Here is a 16,570-nt window from a genome sequence, read left to right on the forward strand (position 1 = left end):
ATAGAGGAGTTGTGCTTGTTGTCATCTATGTAGATGACTTGATCATTACGGGGGACCATGATGCAGAGATCTTTGATGTAAAGATCCTGCTTAGACAGAAGTTCGAGATGAAGGATCTGGGGGAGCTCAGATATTTCTTGGGCATTGAGGTGATTAGGTCACCACATGGTATTGGATTACTGCAGAGACAGTATGGCTTGGACATGTTGTCCAAGTATGGTATGACAGGCTGTAAGCCTATTTCTGTGCCATTGGATCAGAATGGCAAGTTGAGTGCAGATTCAGGAGAGATCTTGGAGGATCCTACTATGTACAGGAGCATAGTAGGAAGTTTGATCTACATGACGATCACCAGACCAAATTTGAGCTATGCTGTTGGGTTGGTGAGTCAGTTTATGCAGGTTCCACGGAAACCGCATTTGGATGCAGTGAGACGCATACTGAGGTATGTGAAGTCTACTTTGCATTGTGGACTATTCTATGAGACTGGGACAGAGATATGTGTACATGGGTACACAGATGCTGATTGGGCTGGTAGTATCTCAGATAGAAGATCTACCAGTGGATTCATGTTTTCTTTGGGGAGTGCTGCTGTGACTTGGAGCAGTAAGAAGCAGCCTACGGTTGCTCTATCGAGTACAGAGGCCGAGTACAGAGGAGCTGCTATGGCAGCATGTGAGGTAGCTTGGTTGAGAAAGCTACTTGCAGATTTGGGTCTATCAGTGGATAGACAAGTTGTCATTTTCTGTGACAACATTAGCAGTATACAGTTGGCCAGGAACCCAGTCTTTCATGCTCGTACGAAGCACATAGAGGTCCACTACCACTTCGTCAAAGAGAAGGTCTTGGCAGGAGACCTTGACCTTGTTTATGTCAGCACAGAGGATCAGGTAGCTGACATCTTCACCAAAGCATTGGGTATAGAGACGCTCCGCAGATTCAGGGCTTCGCTTGGTGTACATGAGATGGAGTTGAGCTCGAGGGGGAGTGTTGAGATATCGAGCTCTAGTGAGGCGGTGGACACTGATGACCCGCCTGGGGGATAGGCCCCACACTTACACCACTGGCATGGTTGGTGAGATCTTGGGTGATATGCGGCCAGTGGGATGACAGGCTGTGTGACAGCCACTCTAGAGACTGGCATAGTTATAGCGCCAGCTCATTTAGTCGGGTTCACACTATAGAGAACCCGTGTATGTATTTGGTTGAGTACCTTTCATATTTGAGTGTACTCTTATCTTGTATATGGGTGTTGAGTGTTGAGTAGAGAAGAAGAAGATTTTCAGCCTCTCACCTTGTGTGTTCTCTATTAGGGTTTTGTGAGTGTGTGTGTGCTTGCAAGAGCTCAAGCTCTCCTCCCCCCTGCATCTTTTCAAGCCTCACCCTCATTGGTCCTTATGGAATATTTCCTAGAAAAGGCCCAAAAGTGAGTCCAAATTTTCCCTAATGGGGCATCAAAAAACGGCCCAAGGGCCATTCTTGCATGGCTCCAAGGCTCCATGGGTGCATCCAGGAATGGCCATAGGGCCAATCTTTTCATGCACAACATGAGGAAGAATGGCCCTAGGCCCATTCTTGCATGACCCTAAGGCCTCAAGGTCATTTTTGGGATAGCCATGGGGCATCCAAGAATGGACCTAGGTCCATTCTTTTCATGCACAATAGGTGGAAGAATGGCTCTAGGGCCATTCTTGCATGATCCCAAGGCCTCAAGATCATTATGGAATGGCCACGGGGCTCCCAATAATGGCCTCCTTCCATGTTCAGTAGGTGGTTGAAGAATGGCCCTAGGGCCATTCTTGCATGACCCCAAGGCCTCAAGGCCATTTTGGGATTGCCTTGCGGCATCCAAGAATGGCCCTACGACCATTCTTTTCATGCACAACACATGGAAGAATGGACCTAGGGCTATTCTTGCATGACCCCAAGGTCTCAAGGTCATTTTGGGATGGACATGGAGCATCCAAGAATGGCCATACGGCCATTCTTTTCATGCACAACAGGTCGAAGAATGGCCCAAGGGCCATTCTTGCATGAACCCAAGGCCTCAAGGTCGAAGAATGGCCCAAGGGCCATTCTTGCATGAACCCAAGGCCTCAAGGTCATTTTGGGATGGCTGGCCATGGGGACATCCAAGAATGGCCTAAGGGCCATTCTTTTAATGCACAATAGGTGGAAGAATGGCCCAGGCCATTCTTGCATGACCCCAAGGCCTCAAGGTTATTTTGGGATGGCCATGGGGGCATTCAAGAATGGCCCAAGGGCCACTCTTTCACAATAGGTGGAAGAATGGCCTAAGGGTCATTATTGCATGACCCCAAGGCCTCAAGGTCATTTTGGAATGGCTATGGGGCATCCAAGAATGGTCCTAAGGCCATTTCTTTCCATTCTTGCATGACCCCAAGGTCATTATTCCATGACCCAAAGGCCTCAAGGTCATTTTGGAATGGCCATGGTGCATCCAAGAATGGTCATAGGGCCATTGTTTTCCATGCACAACATGAGAAAAAATGGCCCTAGGGCCATTCTTGCATGACCCCAAGGCTATTCGAAATAGTGGCCATGGGGGCATCAAAGAATGGTGGCCATGGGGGCATCGAAGAATGGTGGCCATGGGGCCATTCGGAATAGTGGCCATGGGGGCATTCAAGAATGGCCCAAGGGGCCATGACCTCGAGGGCCATTCAAAATAGTAGCCATGGGGGCATCCAACAATGGCCCAAGGGCCATTCTTGTATGACCCCAAGGGGCCATGGGTGCATCCAAGAATGGTCCTAGGGCCATTCTTTTCCATGCACAACATGAGGAAGAATGGCCCTAGGGCCATTCCTGCATGACCCCCCCAAGGCCTCAAGGTCATTTTTGGGATGGCCATGGGGCATCCAAGTATGGCCCTAGGGCTATTCTTTTCATGCACAACAGGTGTAAGGACCATTCCTACATGACCCCAAGGCCTCATATATCCATCGTTTTGTTGAAATATACAAGTGAATAGGGTGTGTGTGCGAGAACAAGCCCTTAGCAAGAGGCTGTAAAAGAGAATCTGTAAATGTGAGAGAAGCTATGAAAAGGTGAGAAGTATCTACTGGGAGAGAATAAAGGGTAGCATGAGAAGATTTAGGAGGTGTGGAGATATTCTGGGAAGAGGTGGAGAGAATCAAGCAAAAGAGGTGGAGTGAATCAAGGAGAGATCAGTGGGATTAGATGCTTGAATGTAAACTCTATAAATTTAGACATTGGCCTACTGAGAATTTTTTGGTTTTTGATTATCCATGCCTACATTAAGCTATCAATTAATTGCTCACTAATCACGTCTTAATTATCATCTAATCTCTTTTCTAATGATGTTGATTCTAGCATTTGATCCACCATAGCTCATCACATTGCTGCAAATTTAACATGGTATCAGAGCTAGCCTAGAATCCATCAAATTTATGAGCCCATTATCTTGCTAATCACCTAGCTAATCAAGATTAGTAGATAATCAAGTTTTACCTCTTCTTTTCAAAGAGCTTCTGTACCCCCAGCTAGTGGAGGGGTTTGATCTCCCTCCAGGCTTAACAATAGGCTTCAAGCCTTTAGCCACACATAGGCACAAGCCTTTGCTTCAAGCCAACTAAACGAATCGCCAAACTACCTTCTACAACTGCAGAATTTTGCAAATTCGTCGGTGTCTTTTTTCTGAAGCAAATCTGAGATCTTGTCTGCGCACCAGATGCAATGTCTCTAATTCCTCTTGGCCCTAGGGGTTTTCAAGGGTGCTCTACAAGCTGGTGAAGATAATTTTTGATTTCATCAAGTTTACAATGAGATCCAAGCTCTCCATCAAATTTGCAAGTGACTTTGGTAAAATAGAGATTAAGCATTCAATGTTTAGTCAAATCTTGTGTTTCTTGGCTTAATCCTCTACTAGACTAACTGCTATTGATGGCCTTGAAAGGGGTTGAGCTTATTTGAACTCTAAGGCCCTAGATCTCGACTCCCCACACATACTCTGTTTTTTGGACACAAAATAGAAAATAGAGGATTATTTTGCTAATAAGTGATTAATCAACACTAATCACTATATTTTGGTGCAATTGAGGGTTTAAATTAACCATTGGGTATCTGATACAAATCCCTATAACTTCAAATTGCTAATAAGTGATTAATCAACACTAATCACTATATTTTGGTGCAATTGAGGGTTTAAATTAACCATTGGGTATCTGATACAAATCCCTATAACTTCAAATTGCTAATAAGTGATTAATCAACACTAATCACTATATTTTGGTGCAATTGAGGGTTTAAATTAACCATTGGGTATCTGATACAAATCCCTATAACTTCAAATTCCAATTCGGAGATGGTTTGATACTCCAACCATTCAGTACAGATTTGTTACCCTTGGTTTAATGTAATTTTTGGTGAATTTATGCTGATAGATCTATTGTAGTCATCACCTAAACACCAGATTGAGTTGTAAAAGGGTAGACACTGCCCTTGAATCTTGAAATTGGATCAAGAGGTAAGACCCCCTTCACATCATCATGAGCATGGGACAAGAGAGAGCCAAATTTAATGGGGAACAGTTTTATACATGGCAAACAAAAACCATGTATCTGCTCATGAGGAAAAATCTATGGGGGCTAGTTGAAGGAAGAGATGAATGCCCAAAGGTGAGTGGGGAAAATGAGTGAAAGAGCAGGAATGAGAAAGCATTAGGACTTATCGCACTCAGGTTAAATGATGAAATCATTCATCACATCACAGGGATACAATGGGCAAAAGATGTATGGGATGAACTCAATAAATTATTTGGCACTCAAGCAAAAAATTCAAAGATAAATCTGTTAATAAAATTCTACAAATTGGATATGAAGGAAAGTGAACCTTTAATCACACACTTGAAAAAATATAAAAGCATTAAGCAAAAACTGTCAGCATTGGCAAAAAGGTAGAAGATGATGAGGCACTAGCAGTGTGGAAAAAGGTGAATATGAAAACATTGTAGCAACATTAAAGAATGTACCTAAATTGAAGCTACACAAGATAGAAGGAGCTCTACTAGAGCAAGAGACCAGGGTCAAAGAGAAGAAATGGCTGGACTCAACAATTAGAGAAGAAAAAGCATTCTTCACCCGAGGAGGATTCTCTCGAGGACGAGGACGAGGAAGAGGCAGAGTAGGAGGAAGGGCCTTCACTTGCCACAACTGTGGAAAGCCAGGACACATGGCAAGAGACTGCTACAACAAATCTAGTGGAGAAGGAACGACATCGGCAAACTTCATGGAGGCTCCTAAGGAAGTGGAGTCAGATCATCTTTTCTGAGAGAGAGAGAGAGAGAGAGAGAAACCCCACAACCCAATGTAACCTACCCCAACAGAGGAAAACCACCTCTGAGAGCCACCGATGATGTAGGCCATGTGTGGTAGATGTACGTGAGAGCACTTTAGTCAAGGTCACGGGCACTTGTAGTAGCCTTGGACACATAGAGAGAGAGAGTGTCAAGGACTATGAGTTTAGGAACTTGAGGCACTGGTCGCGGACTACCAAGTAAGAGGGAAACTTGGTATAGGGTCCAAGTGTGCTAGGATTATTCAATTGAGGGAAGGTGTTGAAATATACAAGTGAATAGGGTGTGTGTGGGAACAAGCCCTTAGCAAGAGGCTGTAATAGAGAATCTATAAATGTGAGAGAAGCTATGAAAAGGTGAGAAGTATCTACTAGGAGAGAATAAAGGGTCGCATGAGAAGATTTAGGAGGTGTGGATTCAGGCATTGGCCTAATGCGAATTTGCTAGTTTTTGATTATCCATGCTTACATTAAGCTCAATTAATTGTACTAATCACGTCTTAATTATCATCTAATCTCTTTTCTAATGATGTTGATTCTAGCATTCGATCCACCATAGTTCATCACATCACATCCTAAGACCATTCTTGGATGCCCCATGGCTATCCCAAAAATGACCTTGAGGCCTTGGGGTCATGCAAGAATGGTCCTAGTGCCATTCTTCCTCATGTGGAACAGGTGCATGGGGCATCAAAGAATGGCCATGAAATGTGATGAGCAATGTTTCATGCCAAACAGGTGGAAGAATAACCCCAAAGGCCATTCTTGCATGAACCCAAGGCCTTAAGGTCAATTTGGAATGGCCATGGGACATCCAAGGATGGCCTCTTTTCATGCACAATAGGTGAAAGAATGGCCCTAGGGCCATTCTTGCATGACCCCAAGGCCTCAAGGTCATTTTGGGATGGATATGGGGCATCCAAGAATTGCCATAGGGCCATTCTTTTCATGTACAACATGTGGAAGAATGGCTCTAGGGCTATTCTTGCATGACCCCAAGGCCTCAAGGTCATGTGGGGATGGCCATGGTGGCATCCAAGAATGGCCATAGGGCCATTATTTTCATCTAGAACAGGTGGAAGAATGGCACTAGGGCCATTTTTGCATGACCCCAAGTCCTTAAGGTCATTTTGTAATAGCCATTGGGGCATCCAAGAATGGCCTAAGGGCCATTCTTTTCATGCACAACAGGTCTAAAGGCCATTCTTGCATGACCCCAAGGCCTCAAATATCCACTGTTTTACTTTGAAATGCATCACAGAGAATGAAAAAGTGGCCATAGGGACATCCAAGAATGGCCAAATGGCTATTATGTTTATACACAACAGGTGAAAGAATGGCCCTAGGACCAATCTTGCATGACCCCAAGGCCTTAAGGTCATTTTGAGATGGCCATGGGGGTCATTTTGAGATGGCCATGGGGGCATCCAAGAATGGTCGTAGGGCCATTCTTTTTCATACACAACATGAGGAAGAATGGCCCTAGGGCCATTCTTGCATGACCCCAAGGCCTCAAGGTCATTCTTGCATGAACCCAAGGCCACAAGGTCATTTTTGGGATGGTTATGGGGCATCCAAGAATGGCCCTAGGGCCATTCTTTTCATGCATAAGTGGTGTAAGGATCATTCTTACATGACCCCAAGGTGTCAAATATCCACCATTTCATGTACAATAGTTGGAAGAATGGCCCAAGGGGCATTCTTGTATGACTCCAAGGCCTCAAGGTCATTTTTGGATGGTCATGGGGCATCCAAGAATGGCCCTAGGGCCATTATTTTTATGCACAACAGGTGTAAGTACCATTCCTTACATGACCCCAAGGCCTCAACGTCATTTTTGAATGGCCATGGGGCATTCAAGAATGGTGGTAGGACCATTCTTGCCATGTAGAACATGTGTAAGGACCATTCTTGTATGACCCTTGGGCCTCAAGGTCATTTTGGAATGGCCATGGGGCTTCCAAGAATGGCCCTGGGCCATTTGTTTCATGTACAACAGGTGGTAGAATGACCCAAGGGCCATTATTGCATGACCCCAAGGCCTCAAGGTCATTTTGGGATGGACATTGGGCATCCAAAAATGGCCGTAGGGCCATTCTTTTCATGCACAACAGGTGGAAAAATGGTCCAAGGGCTATTCTTGCATGACCCCAAGGCCTGAAGGTCATTTTGGGATGGCCATGGGTCATCCACCAAGAATGGCCCTAGGGCCATTATTTTCATGCACAACAGATGTAAAGACCATTCATGCATGACCCGAAGGCCTCAAGGTCATTTTGGAATGGCCATGGGGCATCCAAGAATAGCCCTAGGACCATTCTTGCCATGCACATGTGTAAGGACCATTCTTGCATGACCCAAGGGCCACTCTTGCATAACCCCAAGGCCTCAAGTTTATTTTGGGATGGCCTTGGGGAATCCAAGAATGGACCTAGGACCATTCTTTCTATGCACAACATGTGTACGGACCATTCTTCCATGACCCCAAGTCCACAAGGTGATTTTGGAATGGCCTTGGGATAGCCAAGAATGACCCTAGGGCCATTATTTGCATGCACAAAAGGTGGAAGAATGGCCCAAGGGCCATTCTTGCATGATTCCAAGGCCTCAAGGTCATTTTGGGATGGCCATGGGGTATCTAAGAAAGGCCCTAGGGCCATTCTTTTCTTGCATAACAGGTGTAAGGACCATTCTTGCATTCACCCCAAGGGCTCAAGGTCATTTTGGAATGGCCATGGGGCATCCAATAATGGCCCTAGTACCATTCTTGCCATGCACAGTATGTGTAAGGACCATTGTTGTATGACCCTTGGGCCTCAAGGTCATTTTGGAATGGCCATGGGGCTTCCAAAAGAATGGCCCTTGGGCCATTATTTTCATGTAAAATAGGAGGAAGAATGACCCCAGGGCCATTATTGCATAACCCCAAGGCCTCAAGGTTATTTTCGGATGGACATTGGGCATCCAAGAATGGCCCTAGGGCCATTCGTTTCATGCACAACTGGAAGAATGGCCCAAAGGCCTCAAGGTCATTTTGGAATGACCATGGGGCATCCAAGAATGGCCATAGGGCCATTCTTTCATGAACAATAGGTGGAAGAATGGCCCAAGGGCCATTGTTGAATGACCCAAAGCCGTAAGGTCATTTTGGAATGGCTATGGATCATCCAATAATGGCCCAATAGGTGGAAGAACCATTCTTTTCATGCATAAATGACCCCAAGGCTTCCAAGAATAGCCCTATGGCCATTCTTTTCATGTAATTTTAAATTAATAATGGCCCCATAGTAGTATTCAAGAATGCCCTTGGGGCATGCTATTATTTACCGAGGACCATTACTTATGGTGATATGCATGAAGTTATCTTTTTTAGCTCTTATGCGTTGCTGCTTTATATATTTTTGTAAATATATTAGAATTGTTTTTAAATTGTCTTACAAAAATCACTTTTGCATAGGAAAAGATGTCAAGAAAAAGGAAGCGTTCATTTCCCTCAAGCATTGACATGGCCAACGGAGACTCAAAGGTTTTGTACCTTGATCTCTATGACCTTCAAGGCAAAAAGCTACATCGGATCCATCTCTTCATTCAGATGGAAGACATCAAGGAGTCTTTTGAGGGTAGGGGATAGGTCAAGGCAATCAATGTTTCTGTGGTTGATTTGCATCAAGAAATCAAATGCATTGATGTTGAGACCTGTGGGGATGTCACGTACCAACTCTCTCCCACTGCATATAGGAGGGACATATGAGGGTTGATCAAGAGGACTCTATGTTCTCCAGAGGGTGGAACCTGACTATAGAGAATGTCTCCATCATTACTTGGTTGTGAAATGCTATTCAATGCTTTTACTATGATACTACAAAAGAAAGTAACAAAGAGAGATGCGGTTTCTTGGGCTGGTGTCTCATCAAAAAGATCAGAAAAGTCAAAGGTATAACAGGTGGCCACAACTTTAGAGACTGGGGGCTCCACTCTAACCATTTCTAGCCCAAAAGATTCGAATGACAGAGTCCTGGAATTGTAGGTAGACATGGTTTTTCCACCAATCATGCACCATTTGTGCTTTCCTCATGAAAGGACGTCCTAAGATCATTTGATATGACATAGGATGCTTGGAGAAATCCATTACAATGAAGGTATGTCTTACCTTGTATCCAAAAATCTTGATCTTAAGGTCCCTTAACATTCCAATAGGTTTAGCAATAGTTCCGTTTGCCATCTTAACCACTATGTTTGTGACTTCGAGGTGAGGTCTCCCCATAGATTCCCAACAGTTTTTAGTCACAATGCTCACTCCAGCACCACCATCAAGGATTCCCTTTAGAGTTAATCCCTTGGTAGTAATGGGGAGGGTGGCATTAGATTCGTCACCTTCAAAGTACTATCCCAACTTGTTCACAGGTATTTCAATGACCGAGTCTTCATCTAGGTTGGGTCGTAGATCCCAATATTCCCCTTCATCTTGAAGCGTGTTGGGTCTATCCATATTTGCAAATTGTGGTAGCCCCGCCTTTAGTTCTCCATTGAGAAATGCCCGAAGAGCTAAGAATAGCTCAGGATCTCCGTATAATTTGGATATGATCGTGGTTCTGATTTCAGAGGACATGAAATCCATTAGCTTGGACACATTCAACGATACTTTTCGAGACATCGCCGCTTGACTAGGGACTGGTGAAGATGGAATCACTTCCTCTTCGATGGGATCAGGCATTCCCTCACTAAACATTCTTTCAAGCAAAAAGGGTGTTTGCCCACTTCCTGATGTCCTATTCTCTCTTTCTTCCCGAATGATACTAGGTATAGCTAACGGTTTCATTAGGAACTCAATGGAGTCTTTTTGGGCCCTTTAATTTGCCATGAGGTTATGGAAACGTTTAACTTTTTGACAAATAGGAGCCCGCCATGTAAGCAAAAACCATTGGTGATTAAGAGAGGTGTAAGAGTGGTCAAAGGGTGCACTTTCCCCCCAAAAGGGCGGGGGGCAATTTTACAATTTTTGGACCTCCATAACTTCTACATACAAGCTCCGATTTGAGCGGAGATTACAGATTCGTGATCTACGCATCAAGAGCTTTCCATAGATATGTTACATGATATGGTTTTATCTGCTAGATTTTAAATTCCATTTTCCCTCCAAAATTCAAATTCGAATAAAGTAACCGTTTTGAAGCTTCAAATTAGAAAACGTTTCTTCTTAAGAGAAAAGGTTTGACTCCCTTAAACTGTCAAATAAAAGGTCCCAAGAAGACTCCATTGAGGTCCTAATGTATGGTTCCTGTGAGGTTGAACTTGTGTACTGTGTCTTGAATTTTGATTTTTCTCGGGTTTGGCTCCGATTCTCTTTGTGTTTCTTCCACCAAACCCCTTAAGTGTTGCACTTGTTCAGTCTCCTCAACTGGGTTTGGGTAAGTTCTAATCTTTTTCTTGAGGGTTTTTGGCCCACGTGGCTTGTCTTTGGGAGTCTCAGTCAGTTTGGGTGGCTTAGAGGGCATTAGCTGACTTGGTTGTGTGGGGCCGAGGAAGTTTCCTTTTGTTTCCCCTGATTTATGTGTTCACTTGATTTTCCTTCTTGAGCTCCTGAGTGGGATCCTCCCTTAAGGTAGTGGCTTTGGTCCCCATGGTTTCTATTGAATCAGAATCATCTTCGGGATCATTCATATACACGGGGTCGTCTCCTGTCCCTATGTTAGTCTTTGAACTAGGCTTGGAGCTCGTGGCATAACCGATCTCTTCCGTCGCGTTTTCTTTTTCTTTGCTCGAGCAATTGATGCAGTATCCCTCTCCTCGAGAATGTAGTTTTGATTTTGAAGCATTGACCGTGTAACTACATTCGCGGGTACAACAGGTGTGGTTCCTCGTGCTTGGTTGGTGACCTTAACCAAATTCAATGGCGTAATCTTGGGTGCATTAGGATTATGTGGACATTGAGTAATCAAATGATCTATGCCACAACGATTACATGTAAGTACTGGCATTCTCGATGTGCTCCCTTGACTTGGTTGCATCTGAGTAGCGATCTTCTGTAGCCTATTAGGGCACTCTGCTACACGATGCGGTCCACCACACTCGTAGCATTGAAGAGGTGGTCTCCTTGCCAAGGTATTAAGGTTTTGCCCTCTTGTGGCGAGAGCAGCCGCTTGATATATAGGCTTAACTTGCCCAAAATGATCCTCCATGTAGTACTGGGGAATCATTTCAAACGTATCAATCCCGTATGGAGCAGTGGGGTCTATCTCCTCTTCATAATCCCCACGCACTATGTGACTCACAACCCATCTAGTTTACAGGGGTAATCCTTGGATGTGGAGGTTGTGGTCCTAGCACTGGCAGTGGTAACGGCATAGACTGGACTACATTCAGGTTCCTTGGAACTATATGTTGTGACGGTTGCTCGACAGGTTGTGCAGGCATCAGCACGGGTACTTGAGGTGTGTTTGACCAGGCTAGTGGTGCCTGATTTGCCAACATTCGCTTAAGTACTAGGCAATCTTTAGATTGATGGCCATACTTACCACATGCATTGCAATTCCCATTGAATTTGACTCTGAATGTGGGACATTCACTCGTGCTATGTGGTCCTAAGCAAACCGAACACCATTGTTGCTCTCTTCTTGGGTACATATGGCTATTTTGAGGAGCTCGATTACCCCTAAAGTATTCTTGGAGAGCCTTAGTAAGGTCAGTCTCACAGACATTTCGGATATCTTGGGCTCCTTGGCAATAGGTTTTATCGTCATTGGCTCGTGCCCAGATACTTGCGAACTAACGGATTTTGTCTCCGAAGAAACCTTTTTACCTGCAATCATTAAGTTGTCTTCTAACTGGATTGCATTGGCAATGACTGCTTCCCACGTTGTAAGACCTCTAATGACTAGGCCATTGTATATGTTCTCGTGGCGCAATCCTCGGATGAATCTATCGAGTAGTTGGTTATTATTGAAGCGCTCATCGGGAGTGCAGCGAGAATTTAGATGCTTCAATCGACTTATAAAGTCTCTCACTGACTCCCCTTCCTCCCGTTCAACTTTTTGGAGTTGAGATGCTACTCCCCAAAGCACACCCTCACGTATGTATTCTTTCAAGAACAATCTCTTGAGAGTGGGGTAGTGAGTGCGCTCTTCAACCCTTAAGGTTCGATACCAATCTCCGGCCTTAAGGTTCGATACCAATCTCCGGCCTTCCCACTCAAGGTTAAGCCTACGGCTTTACACTTATGCAGCTCATTGTGCTCTTCCAAGGAATCACACATGTGTTCGAAGACTTCAATGTGCTTCCTAACATCCTCGTTACCACTGAAGTTCTGAGTAAGCTTAGCCACTTGTACTGCCTTGCTTCTAGGTTCTTTCTCAGGCATGCCCCGCATGTTTTCCACAATAGATCGTCCGATCGTCTGAGCAAACGCTGCGAGATCACCTAGGTGAGTAGGCATAGCTGGTGGAGGCACTTCTGGGATAGCCTGGCTGATAGGAGTTGGTGTTGGTCTAGGTATGTTGGCAAATGACGTAGGATATGATATGTGACTAGGCCTAGCTCCTCTTGGATAAGGGTTGTGATAAGGCGGTCGTGGAGCATATACCATTGGCATACTAAGAGGCGTAGGAGCTACATGAGCATGAGTAGCGATAGGTACATATGGTCGATAGGCACTGGCACGCATTGTTGTATGTACTGTTCCACTAGGTAGCGGCGTCGTACTAACTACAGCGGTAGCAGGTGCACTTTCCGTTATGCTCATCATTGGGGTAGGCATTGTGGATTCCTTTATGGAAAGTTGAGCCAAGGTTGGAAAGTTAAAGTTACTGCTCGTGGGCTTAACCTGCATTGAGACTCCAGGCAAAACAACATATGAAGGGTCTATGGGACTCATCGAGGGGTTGGTTGTTTGGCCTTGCTTGTATCCAAAAATCTCATAGGGCCAGTGGAACCTAAGTTCACTCCCCTATTTTGCCTCTCAATTTGGATAATTCTATGAATAACCTCACATATCAGTTGTTGTTGCTCCTCTAGATTAGTGGCGCTAGATGTAGATCGTAGGACTTTTAACCAACCTACATGGTATGTGTAGCCCGTGTATAGGTCAGTTAGAGTCTCTATGTGTAGATCATATTCCCAATTTTCAGAAATATCCCATCCAGACTTGGTGTGCCAAACGGTTCTCTTGAAGTGGATGCAATGTCACTTCTTATGGATTGGCTTCTAGGGACCTCTACTTTAGGAGGCGCGTCGGAAGGTGGTAGCTCAGTAGGGCCCTCATTAAACGAAGTGGGTAGAATATCCACATGGACACTCTTTGGGAGAGTAGGGTCTACATAAGATGTGAATGGCGAATCTACTACCCCTCCTTCTTCATTTACTTCGCTTGTCGCATGTTCAGAGCGTGTAGCTCTACTAAAGGTCTCTATTAGACGACTAAACATGCTAGATCCAGGTTGTGGGGCCCAAACTGGCATGTTTTGGCTTGTCTCCTCAAGGTTCTTGGTAGGGTGCCCTTCCATGGCTTCTGAGTCAGAGGACGAGTCACTAGCCGCTATTCGTAGATCTTGGGTTGCACTTCCTTGGGTTCCAGCGGAAGGCCAAGATGCTAACGTGGAGGGATGGTGTGAGCCTGCATAAGCTGAAACGCTTTCTAGTGGCTCAGACTCTAGCACCCGACTAGAGCGTAGATGCATGTGACGTGGGTACCCTACGGGCATTGGGGTAACTACCCTTGAAGTCCACACAAGTGGTTTCTTAGGTGTTTCACACCCTGTTTTTACTTGTTTTTGTATTGTTTTTAACTTGTTTCTAACCCCCTTACTTATGGTCGAACCTGAACTAGGGCGTGTGATAGCTCGAAACGAGCATATCATTTAAAGGGTCCTAGCATGCTTTACAGCACCGTGTTCGCCTGTCCAGAGCTCCTGTGGTCCTCAAAACAGTCTGTTTCCTTGTGGGGGAAAGGGTGAAGGCCTATTTGCTTGTGGAGGAAAGGGTGAAGGCTTTATCTCACATGCTCACTTCACTCCTTAGGGAGTGGGCTACATATAGGGCTCAACTTCCCATAAGCTCTCACTTGAAAGAAAGCTATGGAGGCTCACTCTCCTATATATATATATCAAAAGACGGAGACCGAGGCCGGGGTCGGGGTCAATTGGGGGTTTTTCTTTTCAAAATTTTTTTCTCTAAATAAAAAATCTTTCCTCTTCACACGTTTGGTTTTTTTCTTTTAGAAAAATTTAATTTTTTATTTTTATTTTTTTTCAATATTAATTTTTTCTTTTTCCTTTTTTTTGTTTGGGATAAGTTTTCTAGGGTTTCTTTCTAGGGTTCAGACTTTGCCGCGACGCAGTTTGCACACAGTGCAGGCTTAGGAATTCAGAAATCCCCCCTCACACGCAGAAAACCAGAGAACAGAGCGCCCGCTGTCGTGACGTGTGCGGTATAGCTAGGAAAGTACGAGACTTCTAGCTGTGAGAGTAGGTACCAAATCTAACAAGGAAACTCGCACGCAAAATTTCCCAAGGAGTATTGAACATCTCCGTTTTCAATGACATATACATGTGTCGATTCACCTCAATACATCCTTGAATTCATCCTGATGATTGCACAAAATTGCATACCAAATGCTTGTTCCTTTACTCACTGACTCCTTTCTCCAAATCCTTTGAACCATTCACATGTAGGCATAACAAGACCTTCAATTTTTTCCAATATACAAGTGACCATTTACATTCTTTACATCCTAGTGCCATCAAAACCATCATTTCAAGATGCTCTTTATCACCTGAAAACCTGCCTTAATATTCTAACATCTCACAAGCAAAATAACATAGCATATGTACCACATAATCTTGTGATTTTTGAAAGTTTTCTATCTTGCATTCAAAAACCCAGCTAAATAGAATTTGAAATCCAAGCTTCAAGGTTCTCCAAAGTAATAATAAAAAAAAACTTACACAAGACCTCATTCGAAAGCCTTTTGAGGGAAACCTTAGGATTTTGAAATTTGTAAGTATAAAAAAAAGCATTCGCTTATCTTTTTTAAAAGAAAAAGAAACGAATTTCAGATTTCGCTTCTTTTCTTTTATTCGCCACCTTGCTGTAGGCGTCAGATAGTTTTACATGTAGTATGAAGTTTTTTCTGAGAATCGTATCCTCTTATTACTCTTCATTTCCTCTTCAGTTTGAAATCCAGGACATCATGAACAGTCGCCGTCCTCAAGAAATTGCAAGCACTGGTCTTTTTCCTCTCTGGTTATGATTTCTGCACACCGGTTTTTTTCCGCCCCACGCTCTGGTTATTTCCCCTCTTTTTCCCGCAAGAGATGCGGCGTTCCATCACCTTTTGCAGCTTAAGAATCGGCCTTCCATTTTAAAAAAGGCTGCGCTCGTTTATAGCTTGTATTTCTTCGAGAGATTTCCCCAAGGCATTACACGTAAGCTGCCACCCGCCAGTAGGCCGACCATCTCCATGAGTACAAAGAAATATCCCATCATACACAATTTGCATGCCTTTGAAAAAAAACGATGTCGGCCAAGGTGCAACTAGAGGGCATGCCTCTCATGCGTATGACGCCCGTGTATCCCATGTCGGTAGTTCCAGCAAATCCAGGTATTCCGGTGTTGATGATGCTTCCACTCCCAGTCCCATTAGCACTTCCTCGCCCAACCATACGCAATGCACCCTACTGCTTGTCAGATGGATGTCCCTTAAAGACCTCTATGTAGTTCTCATATGCTGCCTCGCATGTGCCAAAAACAAGAGTCTATCACAATAAATGACAGTGTTGATTCTGTGGGCAATAGTAAGAACTGTGTATCATTGCAACTGCCCATTTATATAGTCAAAATCTGCCCATGCCAGCTCTGGACCAACAAGCTGAGAGAAGCTCTTTTTGATGGCTCGAGGGACTTGGATGAGTTCTCGCAACACTGGCTCCCACTGAATTTCTTTTAACTCATCTGGCATCAAACCTTTGCATTTCCATACATGTTAAGAAGGGTGTTCCCTACTACAAGGTCCACCATATGCATAAAACTCCATAATTCACACCACACTCATGTACAAAAACTCCTAGATCTGGCTCTGCCTCAACTCATCTTATTGAACCTCATTTACAATATGAACATATGTACATGGCATCATATAATGACTCGTCATGGCACTTAACTCATGCATCTGGATTTGTATTTGATGGCCTCACATGCATGGTTTCACACCATAGACGTGCCATGGCACGACATCCACCCC

This window comes from Cibotium barometz, chromosome 31, assembly GCF_041138505.1.
Source record: "Cibotium barometz isolate CiBa-2024 chromosome 31, ASM4113850v1, whole genome shotgun sequence".
Classification (NCBI taxonomy): Eukaryota; Viridiplantae; Streptophyta; class Polypodiopsida; order Cyatheales; family Cibotiaceae; genus Cibotium; species Cibotium barometz.